Source organism: Schistocerca serialis, chromosome 1 (assembly GCF_023864345.2).
Source record: "Schistocerca serialis cubense isolate TAMUIC-IGC-003099 chromosome 1, iqSchSeri2.2, whole genome shotgun sequence".
Classification (NCBI taxonomy): domain Eukaryota; kingdom Metazoa; phylum Arthropoda; class Insecta; order Orthoptera; family Acrididae; genus Schistocerca; species Schistocerca serialis.
This window is the reverse complement of record NC_064638.1, coordinates 598,479,554-598,493,547: the sequence shown is the minus strand read 5'-3', so window position 1 is coordinate 598,493,547 and position 13,994 is coordinate 598,479,554.

Sequence of the window (13,994 nt, the reverse complement as noted above, 5' to 3'; positions counted from 1 at the left end):
ATGTCATCTTTCAGCAGTGTAAGTTTCCGTGTCTCGGAGCCTGAACCCTCGTGCAGTGGTTCAATAGCGTTGTAGTGAATTCACGTTGATCTCTAGGCGAGGAAATTCGCCAGATGTAGTTCCTATCGAACCCCTCTGGGTCGCTACCCGGCGCCATCACGACGTACGCAAATCGCCAGCCTGTTGTTTACGCGATCTACACGACCTGTGCGTAGACTCCTAATGCCGCATACCTCCACTAACGTACCAACAAGTTGCTGGAGACCGGATACACACAAGCGGTCAGGACGGAGAAACAAGCTATTAAGCAGGTGATCATGATTTTTTGGCTCATCAGTGTAGAGTCCCTTCAAATATACTACTGGCCATTAAAATTGCTACACCACTAAGATGACGTGCTGCAGACGCGAAATTTAACCGACAGGAAGAAGATGCTGAGATATACTAATGATTAGCTTTTCAGAGCATTGACACAAGGTTGGCGCCGGTGGCGACACCTACAACGTGCTGACATGAGGAAAGTTTCCAGCCGATTTCTTATACACAAATAGCAGTTGACCGGCGTTGCCTCGTGAAACGTTATTGTGGTGCCTCGTGTAAGGGGGAAAAATGTGTACCATCACGTTTCCGACTTCGATAAAGGTCGGATTGTAGCCTGTCGCCATTGCGGTTTATCGTATCGCGACATTGCTGCTCGCGTTGGTCGAGATCCAATGACTGTTAATAGAATATGGAATCGGTGGGTTCAGGAGGGTAATACGGAACGCCGTGCTGGATCCCAACGGCCTCGTATCACTAGCAGTCGAGATGACAGGCATCTTATCCGCATGGCTGTAACGGATCGTGCAGCCACGTCTCGATCCCTGAGTCAACAGATGGGGACGTTTGCAAGACAACAACCATCTGCACGAACAGTTCGACGACGTTTGCAGCAGCATGGACTATCAGCTCGGAGACCATGGCTGCGGTTACCCTTGACGCTGCATCACACATAGGAGCGCCTGCGATGGTGCACTCAACGACGAACCTGGGTGCACGAATGGCAAAACGTCATTTTTTCGGATGAATCCAGGTTCTGTTTACAGCGTCATGATGGTCGCATCCGTGTTTGGCGACATCGCGGTGAACGCACATTGGAAGCGTGTATTCGTCATCGCCATACTGGCGTATCACCCGGCGTGATGGTATGGTGTGCCATTGGTTACACGTCTTGGTCACCTCTTGTTCGCACTGACGGCACTTTGAACAGTGGACGTTACATTTCAGATGTATTACGATCCGTGGCTCTACCCTTCATTCGATCCCTGTGAAACCCTACATTTCAGCAGGATAATGTACGACCGCATGTTGCAGGTCCTGTACGGGGCTTTCTGGCTACAGAAAATGTCGACTGCTGCCTTGACCAGCCCATTCTCCAGATCTCTCACCAATTGAAAACGACTAGTCAATGGTGGCCGAGCAACTGGCTCGTCACAATACGCCAGTCAATGCTCTTGATGAACTGTGGTATCGCGTTGAAGCTGCATGGGCAACTGTACCTGTACACGCCATCCAAGCTCTGTTTGACTCAATGCCTAGGCGTATCAAGACCGTTATTACGGCCAGAGGTGGTTGTTCTGGGTACTGATATCTCAGGATCCATTCACCCAAATTGCGTGAAAACGTAATCACATGTCAGTTCTAGTATAATATATTTGTCCAATGAATACCCGTTTATCATCTGCATTTCTTCTTGCTGTAGCAATTTTAATGGCCAGAAGTGTATTAGAGTTCTGTAGCGACCCTTCACCGCCCAGAATCAATCACCTACACGACTGAATCAAGCATGTTACTTTAGGCAGATCAGCGTTCTTCCAGAACTTGTCACGAATTGTTCAGAATCGCTCCTTTGAGCTCTTCACTGGAAAAGGCCCAGTCTCCACGTGACTTCCGTAGTGTTCCGCTACTGTCTGGTTTTACATTAGCTGGAGGCAGTACCCACCAAATGTATGTCGTTCTTACTTGCTAGAAACATGATTTTACTCATCTTGACCACTTCCCAGACTAAACTAATATATTACAAGAATGCTTAAATAATAAAATGCTATAAATATTCAGTCACACTCAGGTCATTCACAATCATTACAAATAAGGTACTGTTCATAAAGAAATTAGCTAGTGTTCTTCCGCTTTTAAATCGTCTACCAGTCACTTCCTTATGCAACGCCCAGAAATTTATGGCAGCCGAATCAAAAATGTTGTATAATAAATTCATTGGCCAACGTCTTGTGCTGGCTTTAGTGGAGTACATTCTTTCCAATTTGAACGATTACGTCGACCACAAATTTTGTTTCGTTGTAAAATTGCGCTGTGTCAGGAGTTTTCTGCTGACTTTCAGACACAAATACATGAGAATGAGGTGGACTCAAAAGCAAAATATCCTTTTTTGTTTTCCCTTCATAAACTGTTAGTGTTGCGCCATCATCCTCTTTGCACGCAATAGTCGAGTGGATTTGTTGTTTTCTGGTCTCTGCTGTAGGAGGCATCTGCCTTCGATTATGGTTCAAAGTTGTGGATGTTGCCCGCTGTCGGTTTGCAAAGGAGCTATCAGTAATGGCATTCACTCTTTTGCCTAGGTATGTTTCCAACGCCTAAGAACCACATTTTCACCTATGCATTGGTCATCTGCTCGAAGGGAGTCATCACCGATGTATGGGAGTCCATTCAGTATGTATTTACTGAAAACACATACACTTAACCAGAATTTTATACCGAATTTGTCTAGCTTGTGCAATATATAACGTGAATGGCAGCTTGTTTTAGACGGCAAAAGTTGTTGATTAATTGTAAGATAAAGTTATGCTTTATAGCATAACGCATATTTGTCTATGAAAGGGTTCCAAATATCTGAGACAAGAGCAAATTCGTCAGTTTTGAGGCGTTCAGATCTAGCGGACTTGGTATCAAACCTAATCTACTTCATTATTTCCGTAATTGTACTTCGCCGCACTGTTTGTCTGTAAAACGGAGTACCCTATACTATTGACCATAGGCTTTTGAGAGAGATATTCTGTGCCTCACACACTCCTCCTGCGTACACACTGACGACAAAGCACCTAATTCTTCAATATCAACGTCTAAGTATAGTACTGTATCCAACGACAAGCCTCAGTTGTAATGCTGTTCTTGATGCGGAAGCACTGAAAACTGGCCATCAAGCACTAAGAATTTACCCATTTTGAATTTTCCCTTTAGCGTGTGACATTGTTTATGAGCTCTCTCACTAAATGTTATGATTCTGCAAAAGACCTGAAAACATATGAAAGAATGACTAAAATTTTTGTAACATATAATGTACTAGGACTATACGAGTATATTAGTTCTTATATTGTGTTATATAATGTTATGCAATGTTGCATAGCAAGTTGTTATTTGTTATACAAGTTTTGTATTGTATTCATCTTTATTATAATTTCACGAACTAGAACTGTATACAAAGAGCAGACATATTACTGACCTGCTTTGGAATCTACTGATACACATTCCCATACAGTCTCATTTTTTCTTTTTCATTTTCCTCAGTGGGCTTTTGTTGTCTAGTACCAACGTTTGATTGACTTCCAGGTAAGCAATTCTTGACCCCCCCCTATTCACATCCGATCACGGTTCGGAAGTTATACTATGCTCGCATCAGTCCTATATAAAATGATCGTTAGTAACGGAGAATGCCTCCTACAAAGAAAGGGACAAACGCATAGCAGAGGTGTTTGACATGTGGAATTACATGTCATTCCGCCACTAACTCCGTAATCAGGACATCTGTCAAGTAGATGTATACACAAGGATTGTAATACCTCACAAATACCTGTCCTTAACTTAGAATCACCGTAGTTATGAAACCGAAGACTCAATTTTATGCCCAAGATGCGGCAGGGTAATTGAGTACGCCGCATAAATCTTCGTTCGTCTAGAAGAATGTGTCGAAATAGGATGGAAGCCCTCTGATAACGGAGAGGTATGCTGTTAACGATCAGAAGTAGACACTGCTCTATGTCACACACAAAACACGCAGTTGTATGCGAGTCAAGCGCAGGTTATGTCACACAACTGATGCATCCCGACAGAACAACGGAAAAAAATGATCAAATGACCTGCAGCAACATGTCCCTCTCTCTCTAGAATGCACCATCAGTCTCCCATTAAATTCTTCCTCGCTACAACTCCATCTCAACTGGTCACTCCATCCACTATCTGTCATCCTTTAATGCATATGCAAGTAAGTTTAGAGGCAGAAGCGTTTTTTCATTTACATCTCGATATTTAAAAAATGATTGTTCTAATAACTAAATTTCATTAAAAATAGTAAATAGTCAAATAACATGATACTTACTAAAATTTCATACAAATACATGTGTTTTTAATTATATTACCTTTCAAATGCCTTATAAATTAAATAATATGACCAATGATGAAAAAAATCTAGAATGAAAATTAAGCTTGAGCAGGATCTGAATTATCGCCTCATACATGTTTGTCTTAAGACGTTCGAACGCTAACCAGTCTGCCACCACGAACTTTCAGCTTCCAGCTTCTACGCAAAGATAGATCAGGTACATAACAGACGCGTAAAACTTCTCTTGCGATTTTAAGGTGTACGAGGTTTGAAGTAGATATGTAATCCCAACGTCGTGACCTCCCCTTCTTAGAAGTCAATTTGTCATCACTGGCTGCCTACACCTTGTGCACCCACACGTCTCTTCCACCAGGGAACACTCCCCCACACCTACACCACACTCCTTACAAACAGGTCACCACATCATCCTATACATATTTATACTGATATATCGCCTTGATCCTGTGACTGTGTGGTTGAAAACACAGCAACTAATAATCTGAAAATTTAACTGCTTGTTCCATTTCGTATTAATCTATTTTGCAAATAATCATTCCTTGTAAAGTGATAGCTTTGCGAAGTGTATTAGACATTTGTTTTTTTTTCTTCCTGAAATGTTTTTATTGATGATCCTCAACAGAGAAAAAACTCCGTTGTATAACGTGATCTCCATAACAATAACGATACCGTCAATGTCAAGTGTGTTTATCTGTAGATACCAGGAGATGCTCCGCGCTACGTGACAGAAATGTAGATTGTGAGAGCAAATCCCACCGATAACAAACCCTGCGATAAACATACAGAATACACTGTAGCGCAAACCTAATGGACGAAAATAACGTACCTCGATGAAACTTGGACCGTACATTGAAAGAATGGCTGTATTATAGGCAGAAAGTAACTTAAAGAAATACTCGGAAGAACAAAAATGACACTTTTATTGAAGGACAATAATTACATTGAAATCATCCTAATAGGGTGTGTAATCGCCACAGACGGCGATGCATATTTGGCAATGTAATCCCATCTGGTCAGTGCTTCCCACATATTTCTTCCGTCGCCGATTTTGCGAAGAACCTCCTCATTTCTTACCTTTTTAGTCCATCCGATTTTCAACATTTTCCATAGCGCCACATCTCAAATTCTTCGATTCTCTTCTGTTCCGGTTTTACCACAATTCATGTTTCACTATCTTACAATGCTGTGTTCCAAACGTACATTCTCAGAAATTTCTTCATCAGATTAAGGCCTACGTTTGAGAAAAGTAGACTTCTCCTGGCCAAAAATGCCTTTTTTGCCAGTGCTGACCCACTTTCTATCTCCTCCTTGCTCGGATTATTTTTCGACCTAGGTAGCACAATTCCTTATCTTCGTCCACTTCGTCAGTCCCAGTTCTGATGTTAAGTTTCTCGCCGTTCTAATTTCTAGTACGGTATTTCTCACTGTTTTCATCTTGCTGCGCTTTACTCTTAGTTCGTATTCTGTTCTCACTGGATGGCTCATTCCACTTAACAGATCCTGTGACTCTTCTTTATTTTCACTCAGGATAGCAATGTCATCAGCGAATCTTATCACTGATATCCTGTCGTCTTGAATTTTAATTCCCCTCTTGAACCTTTATTTTATTTCTGTAATTGCTCCTTCGATGTACACACTGAATCCGAGCACTTCGTTTTTTTTGTTCACCCATTTTTTGTACATATTGTACATTACCCGTCTCTCCCTATAGCTTACCCCTACTTTTCTCGGAACTTCGAACATCTTGCACCATTTTACCTTGTCGAACGCTAGGTGGCATTTCATTTATATAAGTAAGGAAAGGGGTGGCTCCAACGCTTATCCCTGGAGCACCACCCACTTGACCGTACCTCACTCTGACCCCACATCATAGCCACTCTCAACTCTGTGAAAAACGATATTTTGATGTCTATTGCTAAAGTAAGAGGAGAACCAATTGTGAGCTACTCTCCGTAGTCAGTAATGGTCCAACTTCTGGAGCAATATTTTGTGATTAACACAATCAAACGCCTTATTTAAATCAAAAAATATGCCTAGCGTTCGAAACCTTTTGTTTAACCCATCCAGTACCTCACAGAGAAAAGAGAATGTGGGATCTAAGTGAGGTACGGTCAAGTGGGGGGACGCCCCAGGGATAAGCGTTGGGGCCACTCCTGTTCCTTATTTATACAAATGGCATGCCCGATGACACTAGCTTGGTAGTAAAGGATGTTGTGTGCAACATTGGCTCGGTTTCAAATAGTGCAGTTTATGACATAAGTTCATGGCTTGTAGAAAATAAACTAACACTAAATAACAGTAAGACTCACTTTTTACAATTTCTGACACACAACAAAAGCTGACGTTTTAGTTTCACAGATTGGGCATATGATTAGTGAAATTAAACAGTCCAAATTTCTAAGTGTATAAATAGATGGTAAACTGGCGTGGAAAGCCCACGTTCAGAATCTTGTTCAAAGACTTAATGCTGCCATTTTTACTATTCGAACGGTATCTGAAGTGAGTGACCCTTCGACACGAAAATTAGTCTACTTTGCTTATTTTCATTCGCTTATGTCGTATGGTATTATATTTTGGGGTAACTCTTCTCATTCTTGAAGGATATTTTTGGCTCAGAAACGGCGGTTCGGGCAATAAGTGGTGTAAGTTCACGAAACTCTTGTCGACTCCTGTTCACAAATCTAGGTAGTTTGACATTGGCCTCTCAATATATATATTCCTTACTGTCATTTCTTGTTACCAATATTAGTTTATTCCCAAGAATAAGCAGCTTTCACTCAGTTAATACTCGACAGATATCAAACCTGCATTTGGATTGGGCATTCTTAACTCTTGTGTGGAAATGTGTGCAGTATACTGCTGCATCCATTTTCAATAAGCTACCACTCGAATTCAAAAATCGTAGCAGTAATCCACGTGCTTTCAAATCTAAACTGAAGAGTTTCCTCATGGGTCACTCCTATTCTGTCGAGGAGTTCCTTGAAAACTTAAGCTGATACTTGTTGTATTGTTGATTGCTTTGCTTAAACTTATGGATTGACTTTTTTAGGGTTCATACATATTTTATTTTTATCAGTTATTACTTTTATGTTGTAATTTCGTGTACTGAAACGTTCCATGACCTTGGAGATTTGCTCCTCAAATGGTTCAAATGGCTCTGAGCACTATGGGACTTACCATCTGCGGTCATCAGTCCCCTAGAACTTAAAACTACTTAAACCTAACTAACCTAAGGACATCACACACTCCATGCCCGAGGCAGGATTCGAACCTGCGACCGTAGTGGTCGCACGGTTCCAGACTGAAGCGCCTAGAACCGCTCGGCCACTGCGGCCGAGCATTTGGTCCTCAATTTCGTCCTAAGGAACCTGAAAGCTGGCTGACGCCAGAGATAAATGCTGCCGAAATTTTTACAAAGGCACAGACGGTGTTTATAAAGGATAGATTGCATGCAACCGGTGCTGGCGTGTTTGTCGCTGTTAGTAGTAGTTTATCCTGTAGTGAAGTAGAAGTGGATAGTTCCTGTGAATTATTATGGGTGGAGGTTACACTCAACAGCCGAGCTAGGTTAATAATTGGCTCCTTTTACCGACCTCCCGACTCAGCAGCATTAGTGGCAGAACAACTGAGAGAAAATTTGGAATACATTTCACATAAATTTTCTCAGCATGTTATAGTCTTCTACCAGATATAGACTGGGACACTCAGATGTTTAGGACGGGTGGTAGGGACAGAGCATCGAGTGACATTATACTGAGTGCACTATCCGAAAATTACCTCGAGCAATTAAACAGAGAACCGACTCGTGGAGATAACATCTTGGACCTACTGATAACAAACAGACCCGAACTTTTCGACTCTGTAAATGCAGAACAGGGAATCAGTGATCATAAGGCAGTTGCAGCATCCCTGAATATGGAAGTTAATAGGAATATAAAAAAAGGGAGGAAGGTTTATCTGTTTAGCAAGAGTAATAGAAGGCAGATTTCAGACTACCTAACAGATCAAAACAAAAATTTCTATTCCGACACTGACAATGTTGAGTGTTTATGGAAAAAGTTCAAGGCAATCGTAAAATGCGTTTTAGACAGGTACGTGCTGAGTAAAACTGTGAGGGACGAGAAAAACCCACCGTGGTTCAACAACAAAGTTAGGAAACTACTGCGAAAGCAAAGAGAGCTTCACTCCAAGTTTAAACGCAGCCAAAACCTCTCAGACAAACAGAAGCTAAACGATGTCAAAGTTAGCGTAAGGAGGGCTATGCGTGAAGCGTTCAGTGAATTCAAAAGTAAAATTCGATGTACCGACTTGACAGAAAATCCTAGGAAGTTCTGGTCTTACGTTAAATCAGTAAGTGGCTCGAAACAGCATATCCAGACACTCCGGTATGATGATGGCATTGAAACAGAGGATGAGTCGCGTAAAGCTGAAATACTAAACACCTTTTTCCAAAGCTGTTTAACAGAGGAAGACCGCACTGCAGTTCCTTCTCTAAATCCTCGCACAAACGAAAAAATGGCTGACATCGAAATAAGTGTCCAAGGAATAGAAAAGAAACTGGAATCACTCAACAGAGGAAAGCCCACTGGACCTGATGGGATACCAGTTCGATTCTACACAGAGTACGCGAAAGAATGTGCCCCCCTTCTAACAGCCGTGTACCGCAAGTCTCTAGAGGAACGGAAGGTTCCAAATGATTCGAAAAGAGCACAGGTAGTCTCAGTCTTCAAGAAGGGTCGTCGAGCAGATGCGCAAAACTATAGACCTATATCTCTGACGTCGATCTGTTGTAGAATTCTAGAACATGTTTTTTGCTCGAGTATCATGTCGTTTGTGGAAACCCAGAATCTACTCTGTAGGAATCAACATGGATTCCGGAAACAGCCATCGTGTGAGACCCAACTCACTTTATTTGTTCATGAGACCCAGAAAATATTAGATACAGGCTCCCAGGTAGATGCTATTTTCCTTGACTTCCGGAAGGCGTTCGATACAGTTCCGCACTGTCGCCTGATAAAAAAAGTAAGAGCCTACGGAATATCAGACCAGCTGTGTGGCTGGATTGAAGAGTTTTTAGCAAACAGAACACAGCATGTTGTTATCAATGGAGAGACGTCCACAGACGTTAAAATACCCTCTGGCATGCCACAGGGGAGTGTTTGGGACCATTGCTTTTCACAATTTATATAAATGACCTAGTAGATAGTGTCGGAAGTTCCATGCGGCTTTTCGCGGATGATGCTGTAGTATACAGAGAAGTTTCAGCATTAGAAAAATGTAGCGAAATGCAGGAAGATCTGCAGCGGATAGGCACTTGGTGCAGGGAGTGGCAACTGACCCTTAACATAGACAAATGTAATGTATTGCGAATACACAGAAAGAAGGATCCTTTATTGTATGATTATATGATAGCGGAACAAACACTGGTAGCAGTTCCTTCTGTAAAATATCTGGCAGTATGCGTGCGGAACGATTTGAAGTGGAATGATAATATAAAATTAATTGTTGGTAAGGCGGGTACCAGGTTGAGATTCATTGGGAGAGTCCTTAGAAAATGTAGTCCTTCAACAAAGGAGGTGGCTTACAAAACACTCGTTCGACCTATACTTGAGTATTGCTCATCAGTGTGGGATCCATACCAGATCGGGTTGACGGAGGAGATAGAGAAGATCCAAATAAGAGCGGCGCGTTTCGTCACAGGGTTATTTGGTAACCGTTATAGCGTTACGGAGATGTTTAGCAAAGTCAAGTGGCAGACTCTGCAAGAGAGGCGCTCTGCATCGCGGTGTAGCTTGCTCGCCAGGTTTCGAGAGGGTGCGTTTCTGGATGAGGTATCGAATATATTGATTCCCCCTGCTTATACCTCCCGAGGAGATCACGAATGTAAAACTAGAGAGATTCGAGCGCGCACGGAGGCTTTCAGACAGTCGTTCTTCCCGCGAACCATACGCGACTGGAACAGAAAAGGGAGGTAATGATAGTGGCACGTAAAGTGCCATCCGCCACACACCGTTGGGTGGCTTGCGGAGTATAAATGTGGATGTAGATGTAGACGTGTAAATAAATAAATAAGTAAATTAAGACTAATTGAGTTCTGTAACAAGTTTCATCTAGTAATAGCGAATACTCTGTTCAAGAATCACAGGAGGAGGAGGTATACTTGGAAAAAGCCGGGTGATACGAGAAGATTTCAGTTACATTACATCATGGACAGACAGAGATTCCGAAATCAGACAATGGTTTGTAAGGCGTATCCAGGAGCAGATATAGACTCAGATTGCAACGTAGTAGCGATGAAGAGCAGGCTGAAGTTTAAGACATTACTCAGGAAGAATCAATACGCAAACAAGTGGGATACAGAAGTACTACGGAATGACGAGATACGGTTGAAGTACTCTAAGGCTATAGATTCAGCAATAACGAATAGCTCAGTAGACAGTACAGTTGAAGAGGAATGGACATCTCTAAAAAGAGCCATCACAGAAGTTGGGAAGGAAAATATAGGTACAGAAGATGACTTCGAAGAAACCATGGGTAACAGAAGGTATATTTCAACTGATCGATGAAAGGAGGAATTACAAAAATGCCCCAGAAAACTCAGGAATGAAGAAATACAAGTCGCTCAGGAATGAAATAAATAGGAAGTGCACGGAAGCTAAGACGAAATGGCTGCAGGAAAAATCTGAAGTCATCGAAAAAGAAAGGATTGTCGGAAGGACAGACTCAGGGTACAGTAAAGTCAAAACAGACTTCGTGGACATTAAAAGCAGGAGTGATAACATTAAGAGTGCAACGGAAATCCACTGTTAAATGCAGAGGAGAGAGAGAGGATATGTGGAAAGAAAACAGTGAACGCCTCTATGATGGGGAAGATTTGTCTGATGTGACAGAAGAAGAAATAGGTGTCTGTTTGGAAGAGATAGGTGATCCAGTATTAGAATAAGAATTTAAAAGAGCTTTGGAGGACTTAAGATCAAATAAGGCAGAACGGACAGATAACATTCCATTAGAATTTCTAAAATCATTTGGAGAAGTGGCAACAAAAAGACTATTCACGTTGGTGTCTAGAATGTATGAGTCTGGCGACATACCATCTGACTTTCGGAAAAGCATCATCCACACAATTCCGAAGACGGCAAGAGCTGACAAGTGCGAGAATTATCGCACAATCAGCTTAACAGCTCATGCATCCAAGTTGCTTACAAGAATAATATACAGAAGAATGGAAAAGAAAATTGAGTATGTGCTATACGACGATCAGTTTGGCTGTAGGCAAGGTAAAGGCACGAGAGAGGCATTTCTGACGTTGAACTTAATAATGGAAGCAAGACTAAAGAAAAATCAAGACACGTTCATAGGATTTGTCGACCTGGAAAAAGCGTTCGACAATGCAAAATGGTGCAAGATGTTCGAAATTCTGAAGAGAGCAGGGGTAAGGTATAGGGAGAGACGGGTCATATACAGTAAGTGTAACAGCCAAGAGGGAATAATAAGACTGGTCGACTAAGAACAAAGTGCTCGTATTAAAAATAGTATAAAACAAGGATGTAGCCTTTCGCCCCTACTGTTGAATCTGTACATCGAGGAAGCAATTACGGAAATAAAAGAAAGGTTCGGGAGTGGAAATAAAATTCAAGGTGAAAGGATATCAATGATACGATTCACTGATGACATTGCTGTCCTGAGTGAAAGTGAAGAAGAATTACATGAACTGCTGAACAAAATGAACAGTCTAATGAGTACAGAGTATGGATTGAGAGTAATTCAAAGAAAGACGAATATAATGAGAAGCAGTAGAAATGATAACAGCGAGTAACTTAACATCAGGTTTGATGTTCACGAAATAGGTGAAGTCAAGGAATTCCTGAGAAGCAGTAGAAATGAGAACAGCGAAGAACTTCACATCAGGTTTGATGGTCACGAAGTAGATGAAGTTACGGAATTCTGCTACCTAGGCAGTAAAATAACCAATGACGGACTGAGCATGGAGGACATCAAAAGCAGACTAGTAATGGCAAAAAATGGCTTTCCTGGCCAAGAGAAATCTACTAATATCGAATGTCGGCCTTAAATTGAGGAAGAAATCTCTGAGAATGTATGTCTGGAGTACAGCATTGTATGGTAGTGAAACATGGACTGTGGGAAAACCAGAACAGAAGAGAATCGAAGCATTTGAGATGTGGTGTTACAGACGAATGTCGAAAATCAGATGGACTGATAAGGTAAGGAATGAGGAGGTTCTGCGCAGAATCGGAAAGGAAAGAAATGTGTGGAAAACACTGATAAGGAAAAGGGACAAGATGATAGGACACCTGCTAAGACATGAAGGAATGACTTCCATGGTACTATAGGGAGCTGTAGAGGGCGAAAACTGTTTAGGAAGACAGAGATTGGAATACATACACCAAATAATTGAGGAAATATTTTTGGAAATTTGTGATAAGGTCTTATGGGACCAAACTGCTGAGGTCATCGGTCCCTAAGCTTAGGCACTACTTAATCTTATCTCAAGCTATCTTACGTTATGGACAACACACCCCCATGCCCGAGGGAGGACTCCAACCTCCGACGGGGGAAGCGGCGTGGACCGTGGCAAGACGCCCTGGACCGCGTGGCTATCCCGTGCGGCTTAACTGAGGACGTAGGTTGCAAGTGCTACGCTGAGCTGAAGAGGTTAGCACAAGAGAGGATTTCGTGGCGGGCCGCATCAAACCAGTCAGAAGACTGATGGAAAGAAAAGAGCTTTCCAGCATCTTTGGTTGGAAATCGGGAACACGCTAAAAAACTTTACTTGATGTCACACACTCTAGTACTTCAGGGATGGCTTTCCAAGAGAGATCATGGCGTGCTATTACTCATACATTGTCTTTGATTAGAAATCGGTAATGCTTATAGAATTTTACGAAGGATAATTGCCTAAAAAATTGTGGGAGTGCTTACACGTCTGTGCAGTGCTTCGAATGACGCAATTAGCTATAGACACAACCTGATTCTCTCTCCCACCTATGCAGTCGTCCTCCAAAGTGGCCTTTTTTAGAATAATTATTACTGCTAGTAATTCGTGGCTACTGCTATCGAAGTATTGAGGAACAGACAGCCACACACAACTATAGTATTAGTACTCATAGAATTTGGTATGGATAAATACGTAAAATCGTTGTGAATACTTACACATCTACCTGGTGCCTCGAATGACATAATAGAATTCAAGTGATGTAATTCGTTATGGACACAGTCTGGTCCTCTCGCTGTTTCTGTACCGCTCCAGAGCATCCTTTTAGCTAGAGTGTAACAGCTGTTACTGCTAGTAATCTGTGACTGTTGCCGCAGTATTGTCGAACAGTCTCCACCCTCACACAAAAATGACACCCAGCTGCAGTGATGAAAACCAAATAATAATAACAATACTAATAATGCACTCGTATTGTACTATTAATACCGCACACTTTTAACTTTTTTTCCGACTTACATCGCTATGTGTACTGTCGTTGCTGCTCTCATCAGGTACGGAAATATTAGCTAATTCATTTTTTTTACAACTAACTGCCCACGTCACTGGTGCATCACAAAAGGTAGGGAAATATTAATTATTTTTTTCCAACCA